This window comes from Nerophis ophidion, linkage group LG02 (assembly GCF_033978795.1).
Source record: "Nerophis ophidion isolate RoL-2023_Sa linkage group LG02, RoL_Noph_v1.0, whole genome shotgun sequence".
Lineage (NCBI taxonomy): Eukaryota > Metazoa > Chordata > Actinopteri > Syngnathiformes > Syngnathidae > Nerophis > Nerophis ophidion.
Genome location: NC_084612.1, coordinates 54,789,159 through 54,802,790, shown reverse-complemented (window position 1 = coordinate 54,802,790; position 13,632 = coordinate 54,789,159). Strand labels below are relative to the sequence as shown.

The window sequence follows — 13,632 nt, the reverse complement described above, 5'->3', positions numbered from 1 at the left end:
TGACACAAAGTTGTGTAGAATGTCTGTGTAAATTTCCCCTCAGGAAAAAAATCCTGTGACTTAACACAACATTTTGTTAAAATCATTCATTACACAAAACATGTGTTGATTTTCCACACATTCGTTTTGAGAGTGCAGCATCGTCACTCCACTTTTTTTTTTTTTTCCTGCGCTAAAAAAGCAAAAAGGGAACTTCCTGTTTCGGGGTGGTCCTCCTAGGGAGGGGGAGGGAGTTTGGGGGGGGGGGGGGGGTCCTGCGCATTACGCATTTGGAGGACGGAGCGAACAAGTTGCGTGTGCGGGTCTCCCTTCTTGTCCAACATGGACTTATTTACTTCTTCTTCTTGCCTTAAAGTTCTCTTCTAACGTCCATCAGGGAGGGGAAAGTAAGACTTTGTTCACTCGCGTTTCTCCCCCGAGGAGGGTCTTCAGTGGAGTGGGGGGACTTATTACTTCCACTTCGTGCCAAAAACGGGAGAAAGCAAAAGTGGAAGGAACAAAACAAAACAAAACAAAAAAACGTTTTCGGGGTCTGGAATCTGCAACTTTGGACAACTTTGGACTACTTTGGACAACTTTGGAGGATTGCAAGTGTTCCAAGGACTTTGGCAACTTTGATGCAGGCTGAGGTAGGAGAAATTACAAGTTGATGTCTGCACATGTTGGCCATCATCTCACTTACTGACTTATTCCTACTTTCATCAACTCCTTGCTGACTTTGGAGCTTCTTTCTTCTTGCTGCCTTTAAGAGCAAGGGTCTGTAAGATCATCTGAGTCCAGCAGCTGTTCCTTGGACTCTGAAATACTTCAATATCAGTCCCAAATCCCTCATCTCTTCACGACTAAAACTGCATGTTTAAATCCAACCTAACCGGATTCTATTTGGGCTGAACGCCATATAAAGTCTTTCACACCGGATTAAATCGATTATTATCTGTATTTTTTATGACCTATTGGAAACAAACACCAGGAGAAAATGATATTAAATGTAAATATTATTGAAATAATTACTATAATCCCCTCAACTATCAAGGCAGAAAGGAAAGCAAATTTCGAAACAAGGTTTAGTATGAATTGTCTGGCTGAAATAAGCAGGGGCGTCCATGATAACGTTGCTCGAATGGCAACATATGTTGCTCCAAAACCTGTATGTACCTTTCAGCATTAATGGTGCCTTCACAGATGTGTAAGTTACCCATGCCTTGAGCACTAATACACCCCCATACCATCACAGATGCTGGCTTTTACACTTTGTGCCGAGAACAATTGGGATGGTTCTTTTCCTCTTTGGTGCGGAGTACTTGACGTCCACAGTTTCAAAAACAACTTGAAATGTGGACTCGTCAGACCACAGAACACTTTTCCACTTTGCGTCAGTGCATCTTAGTTGAGCTCGGGCCCAGCAAAGCCGGCGGCGTTTCCGGGTGTTGTTGATAAATGATTACAAATAGTATAATTCGTCTTGAAAATTGTTATATTAGTACACCTCTGCATAACATTGCATCCTTATTAACAATACATAAAAAAGGTAGACATATAGATCAACTTGCAGCAAATAATAACATTATTTGCATGTTTGTTAATCCGTAACAGAAAAGATTTAAAGTTCATCAACTTGCCTAAATTATTATTTTTTTTAAATTATCATTTAAGCCATACACATTTATTTACAGACCTGAACCAATTACTACTGAAAAATACAATTACATAAACTTGATCAGCAACTTTAAGTCAGGAGCACAACACAAAAAATATTTTAACCTAAAAAAAATAAATAAAAAGACAATTTGTGCAGTTTTTTATTTTTTATTTTTTTTATAAATAAAAATGAGTAAGTCAGGGTTAAAGGCCTACTGAAATGAGATCTTTTTATTCAAACGGGGATAGCAAGTCCATTCTATGTGTCATACTTGATCATTTCGCGATATTGCCATTTTTAGTGGAGAACATCGACGATAAAGTTCGCAACTTTTATCGCTAATAAAATAAGCCTTGCCTTTACAGGAAGTAGCAGACGATGTACGCGTGACGTCAAGGGTTGTTCCTCACATCCTCACATTGTTTATAATCATAGCTACCAGCAGCAAGAGCGATTCGGACCGAGAAAGCAACAATTTCCCCATGAATTTGAGCGAGGGTGAAAGATTTGTGGATGAGGAAAGTTAGAGTGAAGCACCAAAAAAAAAGAAAAAGAAAAAGCGATGGCTCCAGGCGGCGGCAGTGTGAGCTTTTCAGATGTAATTAGACACATTTACTAGAATAATTCTGGAAGATTCCTTATCTGCTTATTGTTTTAATAGTGTTTTAGTGAGATAGTAAAGTCATACCTGAAAGTCGGATGGCTGCGGTGAAAGCCAGTGTCTCTCAGAGAAGCCAATAAATGAGGCAAGATCACAGCTGCCTTTTTGAGCTGCAGGAGGAAGTCGCATAATCCACTGACGTCTCCGGTAAGAGCCGACTTAATATCACAATTTTCCCCATCCAAAAACTTGCTGGTTGACGTAGAGAAACATGTTCGCTTGACCGCTCTGTGTTAAAGTTTCACAACAAACAAAGAAAGACAGGCAGTGTTTCGGTGCTAAAGACAGCTGCAATCCACCGCTTTCCACCAACAGCATTATTCTTTATAGTCTCCATTATTAATTGAACAGATTGCAAAAGATTCAGCAACACAGATGTCCAAATTACTGTGTAATTATGCGATGAAAAGAGACTGCTTTTAGCCGTGTGTGGTGCTGGGCTAATATGTCCCCTCCACCCCGAGACGTCATCATTCCGCGACGTTTTCAACAAGAAACTCTGCGGGAAATTTAAAATCGTAATTTAGTAAACTAAAAAGGCCGTATTGGCATGTGTTGCAATGTTAATATTTCATCATTGATATATAAACGATCAGACTGCGTGGTTGGTAGTAGTGGGTTTCAGTAGGCTTTTAATGGCTATAATTAGCACGTTTTTTCGATGCACAGCTTTTTGAAGCGGGGTGTGAAACGTGATACTGATAACGCATGTCCCCCCCACCCCTGGCATCGCACACCAATCCATCATCCATTTTCTACCGCTTGTCCCTTTTTGGGGTCGCATCCCCCCCAAAGAAATAAGAAAAAAAAACGTATTTGCTTATTTGCGGAAGTCGACATGATTTAATACCTGTTTTTTTTATTTATGCTGATACCGGGACAATTAGAAATGAATGACCACTTTTAAGACATTTTTTGTCATTGTTGTAAAGTAAAGATGGACCAATATGTTTTTTTATGGGCCGATATCGATTATTATTAGTCACTGGGGCTTATATCCGACATTTGGAGCCGATTTTCATTCGTTGTAAAAGTTAATTAAACATGAATAGTATATGTTAGTAAACGACTTTAAGTTGTTTTGAAAACATTTTTTTTAGGAAATTCCGGACCAGTAGCGACGTAATGTTTTATGCGGTGCAAATATTGTGCTAAATTTAGCACCGGAAAACATCACCTTTATTTTGTGTGTCTAAGGCCCCATTTACACTACGCCGGATAAGCTTATACAGGGTAAATCCCACCTAACCTTATCCTTGTCCACACACAACAATGCCACCGTTAAAGACCCCCTCCCCACTCTGTCCGCCGGCGCAACATAACATGGTACGCTTGTGTGGAAAATGCGCACGTCATAGTGTGCATTGTGTGCACGTTCTTAAATGTAACGTATCTGAACAATAACCAGTGTTGTGGTATTTCAATAAACTGGAATTCAGTGTGTTGTGGGGCCCTATTGTTGTGAATCACACCTGAGACATCATAAATTAATCACATCTTTATTAGACAATGAGATAAAGAACATTTTACGTCAATCAAACTAGGGATCTAGTTATCTGGTCAGGACACTCCTCACTCTTTTGTCTTCACCTTCATTGTCCATTCCTTTTTGGTGACTTTATATCAGGGGTCACCAACATTTTTGAAACCAAGAGCTACTTCTTGGGTACTGAATAATGCGAAGGGCTACCAGTTTGATACACACTTAAATAAATTGCCAGAAATAGCCAATTTGCTCAATTTACCTTTAATAAATAAATAAATCTATATATATATATATATATATATATATATATATATTTATATATATATATATATATATATACATAAAAATGAGTATTTCTGTCTGTCATTCCGTCGTACATTTTTTTTCCTTTAACGCAAGGTTTTTTGTAGAGAATAAATGATGAAAACAAACACTTAACTGAACGGTTTAAAGAGGAGAAAACACGAAAAAAATGAAAATTACATTTTGAAACATAGTTTATCTTGAATTTCGTCTCTTTAAAATTCAAAATTCAACCGAAAAAAATTAAGAGACAAACTAACTAATTCGAATCTTTTTGAAAAAATAAAAAAAAAGAATTTATGGAACATCATCAGTAATTTTTCCTGATTAAGATTAATTTTAGAATTTTGATGACATGTTTTAAATAGGTTAAAATCCAATTTGCACTTTGTCAGAATATATAACAAATTGGACCAAGCTATATTTCTGACAAAGACAAATCATTATTTCTTCTAGATTTTCCAGAACAAAACTTTTAAAAGAAATTCAAAAGACTTTGAATTAAGATTTCAATTTGATTCTACAGATTTTCCAGATATGCCAGAATAATTTTCTTTTTATTTTAATCATAATAAGTTTGAAGAAATATTTCAAAAATATTCTTTGTCGAAAAAACAGAAGCTAAAATGAAGAATTCAATTAAAATGTATTTATTATTCCTTACAATGAAAAAAACAAACAAAAAACTTGACATTGATTTAAATTGTCAGGAAAGAAGAGGAAGGAATTTAAAAGGTAAAAAGGTATGTGTGTGACATTCTTAAGCCGTCGTCGCTCGGGTTCAGCAGATCCCCATGGAAGGACATAATTTTGAGCAGGTTTGACTCTATTATTATTTCAATAATTGCATCTTTTGCCGGGTTGCTTTTCAGCCTTTCCGTCCGCTGCTCGCTCCTTGCTCTCCTTCAGTCGGCCGCGTCGTTGCGCTCCGTCTCTCCTTTCCGTCTCTCTCCGATTGCTCTTCATCCGCTCCTGCAGGCTCTCCAACTCCTCTCTCGCTCTCTCCTCCTTCTCCCCTTTTATACAGCAGGAGGAGATGAGTTAACTGTGTGCAGGTGTGTGTGCCACGCACCTGACTCAAATTGTGGCGGCGTCGCTCGCAGCAAGCCCCGCCTCTTTGCTCCGCCGCATCCTCCGCCTCCTTGCCGTCATCTTGGGCAGGGCAGCGTTGGCCCGTTGGCTCCGTCTCTCCACAATGTGTTTACAAATCCTAAAATCATTTTTAAGGTTGTATTTTTTCTCAAAAATTGTCTTTCTGAAAGTTATAAAAATCAAAGTAAAAAAATAAATACATTTATTTAAATAAGTGAGGACCAAGTCTTTGAAATATTTTCTTGGATTTTCAAATTCTATTTGAGTTATGTCTCTCTTAGAATTAAAAATGTCGAGCAAAGCGAGACCAGCTAACTTGTAAATAAATACAATTTAAAAAATAGAGGCAGCTCACTGGTAAGTGCTGCTATTTGAGCTATTTTTAGAACAGGCCAGCGGGCGACTCATCTGGTTCTTACGGGCGACCTGGTGCCTGCGGGCACCGCGTTGGTGACCCCTGCTTTATATACTCTGGACCTAGACGTTGAGTCTGTGACATATATGGCGGACAATAACTGATAAAGTCTGCTTTGCCAGTCCAAAAGCATTCGCTGTTTTCTGTCGTCTTCCCTCGACGCCCAGGTAATACAAAGCACACGCTACCTTTTTTTTATCACAGCCACGGGAGCCTGCATTCTCATTGTCTCTCCTTCGACAAATGGACAAAGTTTTTCGCTAAGTAGAACCACAGCTGACCTGGACATTGGAAAGTTCTCTTGCTGTCTGAGAAGTGTTGTATCCCAAATAGCTGCAAAGGCTTTCTCTTAAGGTATTCATGAGTGATTTCCACAAGCATCTAGAAGAAGGAGAAACACGGACATGTCTGGATGACTCGCCTCCATATTTCCAGTGGTTATCTCCGAGGTACGAAACCGCTTTATTATGAAGCTAGCTGTGGCGCCTCCTTTCTGACATCACTTCCTGTGTGGAGCGCGGTCTTTGTGGCGTCACTTCCTCTCCGACCTCAGTTTGTAAACGCTCAATGAGTCCATACAAAGTTAAGTGCCGGAGATTCAAAAAATACACGGCGCACTTACCCGTGTAAAAATTTGTCCGAGAAAGGGAACCTTAAACTATGGTTTAGTGAGGCTGAAACGGGGCTTAGGCTAAATAATTATTTTTAAGGGGTTATCCGGCTTAGTGTAGACATAAAAGAGCAGCGTCGACATTTTAAATTTGCTGGACTCTCCTGGGAACAGTGGTAAAAATATGTAAATTCTTTACATCAAAATAACTCGCCATCTACTTAATGTTATACAACTTCATAACAGTCTAAGGATTTAATACAATGTAAGGTTCCCTGGTGAGGAACCCTGAAATATTGTCAACATTAGAATGCAAACAATTGTGGGCTCCTTTACCTTCTATTGCAGGCTGATATCATTCCTTCCAAAACATTACAGAAAGTTTAAGAACGTGAGAGCTGCTGCCTGCTCTTCTTTACTGATATAATGCATCTCCTGTATTTCAATTTACTCAAAAGTTTAGATTTTTGTCATACACATCTTCTTTTCTGTCGTCTTCATGTTCATCCTTCTCGGTCGCGTCGCTATTGGATTGAATGGCAAAACATAAAAACCTGCACGCTCCTTTCATCCGTCCACTTTGCCAGTCTTGTGGGCTACGCCTGTCGAGCGACTTGGTCGCTGCATTAGCGAAAACAAACAAAAGACGCTCAGAAGGAAGGACAAAAACTGGATTACCCGGCCCAAAATTCATGACGTGTTCGTAAACGGCCAAATTGTTCCCACCTGCTCTTCTTAAGTTGCTGAATGCCAAATGGTTAACACGTCTATCATAATTTGCATATAACCACGCCCTTATTTCCCCAATATGCATATGTAAACCCCCTTAATTCTGTAATTTGCATAGGTAAACGCCCTTTACTCCCCATATAAGGGCACAATTTTAGCGGAAAAGCCGAACATCAAACACCCGGAGAGAGCACAAACAGATTACAGAAGACAAATTCGTGTTATCCCGCGGGGGGAATACATAATGTCAAAAACGTAAGTTTAAGAAAGGGGGGACAGCTGAGGTAGGCCCAAAGCGGAAGAAAAACTGTTCGACTTCAGAAATGGAGGTTCTACTGCTGGAAGTAAAGAAAAATAAAGTAGTGATCCTCAGCAGTCCAAACCAGGGTTTAAGGGCACATATAAAGCTAAGATCTAGGGCACTACAAATGATAAAGGACGTTAAAAAGAAATGGTGTGTGTGTGTATTTTTAAATATCTATATATTTAAATTTTGCTATCTATCTATCTATCTATCTATCTATCTATCTATTATAAATATATATATATATAGATATATCTATATATATATATATATATATATATATATATATATAGATATATCTATATATATATATAGGGTTAGGGTTATATATATATATATATATATATATATATATATATATATATATATATATATATATATACATACATATATATAGGGTTAGGGTTAGGGTTATATATATACATACATATATATATATATATATATACATACATATATATACATACATATATATATATATATATATATATATATATATATATATAAATATATATATATATATATATATATATACCCAAAGTAGCGCCTCCGCGACCCCAAAAGGGACTAAGCGGTAGAAAATGGATGGATGGATATATACACATACATACATACGTATACATATGTATACATATATTCATATATATACATACATATACTGTATATATACATACACACACACACACATATATATATGTATATATATATATATATATATATATATATATATATATACCCCACCTACCGCCCGAATGCAGCTGAGTTAGGCTCCAGCACCCCCCGCAATCCCAAAAAGGACAAGTGGTAGAAAATGGATGTATATATGTAGATATATATATATATATGAATGTAGCATTGGACAACAGAAGTAAAGGAACTTGTCACCCTAGAGATAAAATAGGCCACTCTAAGAGTGATCTGGAGCACTCTTAGATTTTGTTCTTACCTACAAATAAATCCCAGTTAAGAAAACATTGGTGAATACAAAAATCTCCTTCAAAACTTGGTAAGTGGGCCTAAGAACAAAATGTGTTCTTAAGAACGGTTGCTGAATGGGGCCCAATGGGAGTATTTTTTTATTCTTAAATGAATTTTAAAAAAGCCCTGTTATGAAATGGCGACTTGTTCAGTGTGTACCCCGCCTTCCGCCGAAATGCTACCGCAATGGATGAATGGATGAATTAAAAAAAGGTAACCGTGCTTTAGCAGTGGTTATTTCTACCCGCTCCACTAATTATTATGTTTTCATACTTAATCCAAGTGTCATATGGGGATATTGTCCCTATATTGCCGATAATTGGTCGGTTTTTATTTTAAAGAAATTATGACTTTTTGCCTCTCAAGCTGGAGACGGGCGGGAGGAGCATGTACTTGTCTTTTGACCAAATGTGAAAAGCACTTTAGGAGGGGGCATCCTCGCCCTCCCTGCTCTTTATCAAGTGTGTTAAGGCCAAAAGGCTCCTTAATTGTCCTAAACAAATAGAACACACAGGAAGAACTCGTCTTCCTGTTTGCAGCCCTTTATAACAGCGCTGATAAGTCCTTATCAGCGTGCATACAGTGCACGAGACCTGGTTAAGGTGACGGACAGATGCGCGCAGGAAGTTGGTCCGGTCCTGGCAGTGCTCTGTTTTTGTCTAGATTCCATTTCGGTCCGCTCAGCAAGAAACATGTGTCACGTGATGCCTGCCATCCAACGCGCACACACACACACACACACACACACACACACACACACACACACACACACACACACACTCACACACACACACACACACACACACACACACACACACACACACACACACACACACACACACACACACACACACACACACACACACACACACACACACACACACACACACACTTCTTCCTCTTCTACCTTCCAGAAAGAGAGAGGGGGAGGGACAGGGAGAGAGAGACCACCCTCGCAGGGATCACAGCCCCTCAATCAGGGCCTTTCACGCCCTGTGAACCTGAAACAATCAGGCTTTAATAGCAACTGTCTGCCTGAGAAGAAGCATGCCGTGCACAAGAGATGCTCCGCAATCCTCTCTTTTTTTTCTCTACCCCTTTTTTCCTCGCAGCAATGCTCCGCTCCGTCCTCCCTCTGCCGTTGTGCAGATAGTTGGTGGTGGGTGTGTTGCTCTACTTGTTTTCTGGGAATAAGTTGACCCCAGCAAGACTCAGTAGAACACTAGAGTGCTGTGAGAGCGTCCATCAACTCTGAATTTGAACTAAAAAACTCACCCAAGATGGACAAAAACATTCACATTACACCCTCTTTCAGTTAAAGGGGACTACACTTTGCATCATTTACAACCCTTATGTACAAAAGCCAAAAGTAGTGAAGTTGTCACGTTGTGTGAATGGTAAATAAAAAGAGAATACAATGATTTGCAAATCCTTTTCAACTTATATTCAATTGAATAGACTGCAAATACAAGATATTTCATGTTCACACTAAGAAACTTCATTTTTTTGGGCAATTATTCATGAACTTAGAATTTAATGGCAGCAACACGTTGCAAAAAAGGCATTTTTACCATTGTGTAACATGGCCTTTCCTTTTAACAACACTCAGTAAAGATTTGTGAACTGAGGAGACACATTTTTGAAGTGGAATTATTTCCCATTCTTGCTTGATGTACAGCTTAAGTTGTTCAACAGTCTCCCTTCTGCTATTTTAGGATGTTGTAACACGTGGCTTGGCAATGTCCTGCTGAAATAAGCAGGGGCGTCAATTATAACGTTGCTTGGATGGCAACATATGTTGCTCCAAAACCTGTATGTACCTTTCAGCATTAATGGTGCCTTCACAGATGTGTAAGTTACCTCTGCGTTGGGCACTAATGCACGCACATACCATCACAGATGCTGGCTTTTCAACTTTCCACCGAGAACAGTCCGAATAGTTATTTTCCTCTTTGGTTCAGAGGACACAACGTCCACAGTTTCCCAAAACAATTTGAAATGTGGACCACAGAACATTTTTCCACTTTGCATCAGTCTCGGGCCCAGCGAAGCCGGTGGTGTTTCTGGGTGTTGCTTTGGCTTTGCATAGAATAGTTTTAACTTGCACTCACAGATGTAGCCCCTAACTGTACTCACTGACAGTGTTTTTCTGAAGTGTTCCTGAGACCATGTGGTGATATCCTTTATACACTTATGTCGCTTTTTGATGCAGTACCGCCTGAGGGATCGAAGGTCACAAGGTGCCAATGTTACGTGCTGTGATTTCTCCAGATTCTCTGAAACTTTTGATGATATTACGGGGCGTAGCTGGTGAAATCCCTAATTTCCTTGCAATAGCAGCTTGAGAAATGTTGTTCTTAAACAATTTTCTCACACATTTGTTGACAAAATGGTGACCCTCTCCCCGTCCTTGTTTGTGAATGACTGAGCATTTCATGGAAGCCGCTTATATACCCAATCATGGCACCGACCTGTTCCCAATTGGCCCGTTCACCTGTGGGACGTTCCATATAAGTGTATAAGTGTTTGATGAGCATTCCTCAACTTTCTCAGTTTTTTTCGCCACTCATGCCAGCTTTTTTGAAACATGTTGCAGGCATCAAATTCAAAATGAGCTAATATTTGCAAAAAATACAGTTTGTTAGTTCGAACCTTAAATATCTTGTCTTTGCAGTCTATTCAATTGAACAGAAGTTGAAAAGGATTTGCAAATCATTGTATTCTGTTTTTATTTACCATTTACACAACATGACAACTTCATGGTTTATTTATTGATTGATGATTTGTGATCTGGAATTAACTTTCACCAACTCAGAGGCGATGAAGCAGCTCATAAGATAGCTCACTGTGATCCATGTGCCGCTAAAATAATCCAATAACGTTAGCGCTTATAATAACAATATTGTAAATAATACTATGCTAACATTCAGGTCTTGCAATGTAAATGGAGTATTTTCTGTGGTTTTTGGATGTTTTTTAAAGAGCTTTAAAGGAGCAATAGACACAATGGTAAATGGTAAATGGTTGTACTTGTATAGTGCTTTTCTACCCCTTTTTAAGGAGCCCAAAGCGCGTTGACAGTATTTTCTCTTTCACACACACATTCACAAACTGATGGCGGGAGCTGCCATGCAAGGCGCTAACCAGGACCCATCAGGAGCAAGGGTGAAGTGTCTTGCCCAAGGACACAACGGACATGACTAGGACGGTAGAAGGTGGGGATTGAACCAGTAACCCTCGGATTGCTGGCACGGCCACTCTCCCAACTTCGCCACGCCGTCCCACTGACGTCATGTTCACACTAAGAAACACAACAGTCAGCTAACTTTACCTCTTTGTTAGCTGACTTTTGCTCACATCTATTTACAAGATGGAATTTGGAATGCATATGAAAGGAATCAATAGTCCATCAATCTAAATTGATGTTAATAGCCCTTAATCACAGATGTCTTAAAGGGCTTCCAAAACCACAACGACATATCCTGATCTGAACCCACATCCGGGCAAAGAAAAACTCCAAAATCCCAAGATGGGAAACAGAAAAAATAATTGGAATGGGCCGCAGATCTGGGGACCCCCGTCCCTAGGTGAACGGTTGCAATAGATGCCAAATGGGTACAAGAAAAATAAGTTTAGACACACCTTTTCATTCACAACACAACTGATGGTCCCAACCCCATTGATAAAGCAAGAAATTCCACTAATCAACCCTGATAAGTCACACCTGTGAAGTGAAAACCATTTCAGGTGACTACCTCTTGAAGCTCAGGAGTGTGCAAAGCAGTAATTAGAGCAAAGTGTGGCTATTTTGAAGAAACTAGATTATAAAACATGTTTTCAGTTATTTCCCCTTTTTTTTGTTAAGTACATAACTCCACATGTGTTCATTCATAGTTTTGATGTGACAATCTACAACATGCCTGGGCAATTATTTTGACTCCGGGGCCACATTTAGAGAAAAAAATGTGCCTGGGGGCCGGTATATCTATTTTTAGGGACACTAATACAAAACTTCACAAAAATGTCTGATTGAATGCTAAAAACGTTATGACAGACCTCCTTAAAAAATGGAATGGAATTTTAAATTTTTCTAGGAATGATAAAACACTGAATATTGAGAAAATATGAATGTAACACCTCTTTGGATCGACATATTTTACAATCAGGTGAAACGCAACAAAAATGCAACAAACAGTGAAATATGAATGCGAAGGGGACAAAATAAACCCACCTAAAATCTGATATATCACTAAGCTTTAGAACTTTTTTGTGAAAAGCTCCTTCCGCGTCTGTGGAAACGCTTCCCGCCCACAGTGCTTGGTGCCTCGTCTAAGCTGCTGTGACGTAGATTACCATAGTAACTGGTACATCATCCATAAGCACAGATTCCAACCATTGAAATACTTTGTATAGTTCAAGACTTACGGTAATTAGAAAACATCACTGCACATCATAATGGGAGCTACACTTTCCATCTTAAAGATCTAAAAAAAATATTTGGGATTGTCCGGCGGGCCCGATTGAAAAGCTCAACTGGCCGGATGCCTTATAGGGGAACATTATCACCAGACCTATGTAAGCGTCAATATATACCTTGATGTTGCAGAAAAAGGACAATACATTTTTTTAACCGATTTCCGAACTCTAAATAGGTAAATTCTGGCGAATTAATCACCTTTCTATTATTCACTCTCGGGGCGATGACGTCACAACGTTTTTGTGACGTCACCTAGGTAGTCAATCCGCCATTTTCTCAAACACATTACAAACATCGAGTCAAATCAGCTCTGTTATTATTCATTTTTGCGACTGTTTTCCGTACCTTGAAGACATCATGCCTCGTCGGTGTGTTGTCGGAGGGTGTAACAAAGGGGCGCTCACACTTTTTCTGCAGGTGAGCTACTTTTCAATTGACCAAGTCGAGGAGATCTACCTCATTCCTATTTATAATTTATATTTATTTATTTATGAAAGAGACATTTTTGTTAACAAGTTAATGGTGTTTAATGATAATACAAGCATGTTTAACACACATAGATTCCTTTCTTTCATGAAGACAAGAATATAAGTTGGTGTATTTGATTCTGATGACTTGCATTGATTGGAATTAGACAGTGGTGCTGATAACGTCCGCATTTTCAAATGGAGGAAAAAAAAAGTCCTCCTTTCTGTCCAATACCACATGAAAGTGGTTGGATTTGGCATCTCATTTGTCCAACTTGCATACTCGTTTTTAAACACTTTGTTATGAGAGTAGCATATGTGTGTGGCCCTTTAATGTCTGGCAGCAGGTGAGTGACGTTAGTGAGTGTGCGGGTGGGCAAGCAAGTGAGAAAGCGGTCGCTGAGGGCGGGGGAGAAATACATTGGCATCAAACTCCGTAGCTTGCTAGTTTGTGCACGCTAGCTTTCTGAG

General features: G+C 39.1%; 1 protein-coding gene across 1 annotated transcript in view; it reads left to right on the top strand.

The window, feature by feature from the left end:
* Positions 1–281: 281 nt before the first annotated feature.
* gli1 (GLI family zinc finger 1) overlaps positions 282–13,632 on the top strand; it is a 187,765-nt gene continuing 174,414 nt past the window's right edge. Inside the window, exon 1 of the mRNA XM_061886684.1 lies at positions 282–629. The gene's annotated coding sequence lies outside the window, so the exon portion shown is untranslated. The remainder of the gene's footprint in view (positions 630–13,632) is intronic.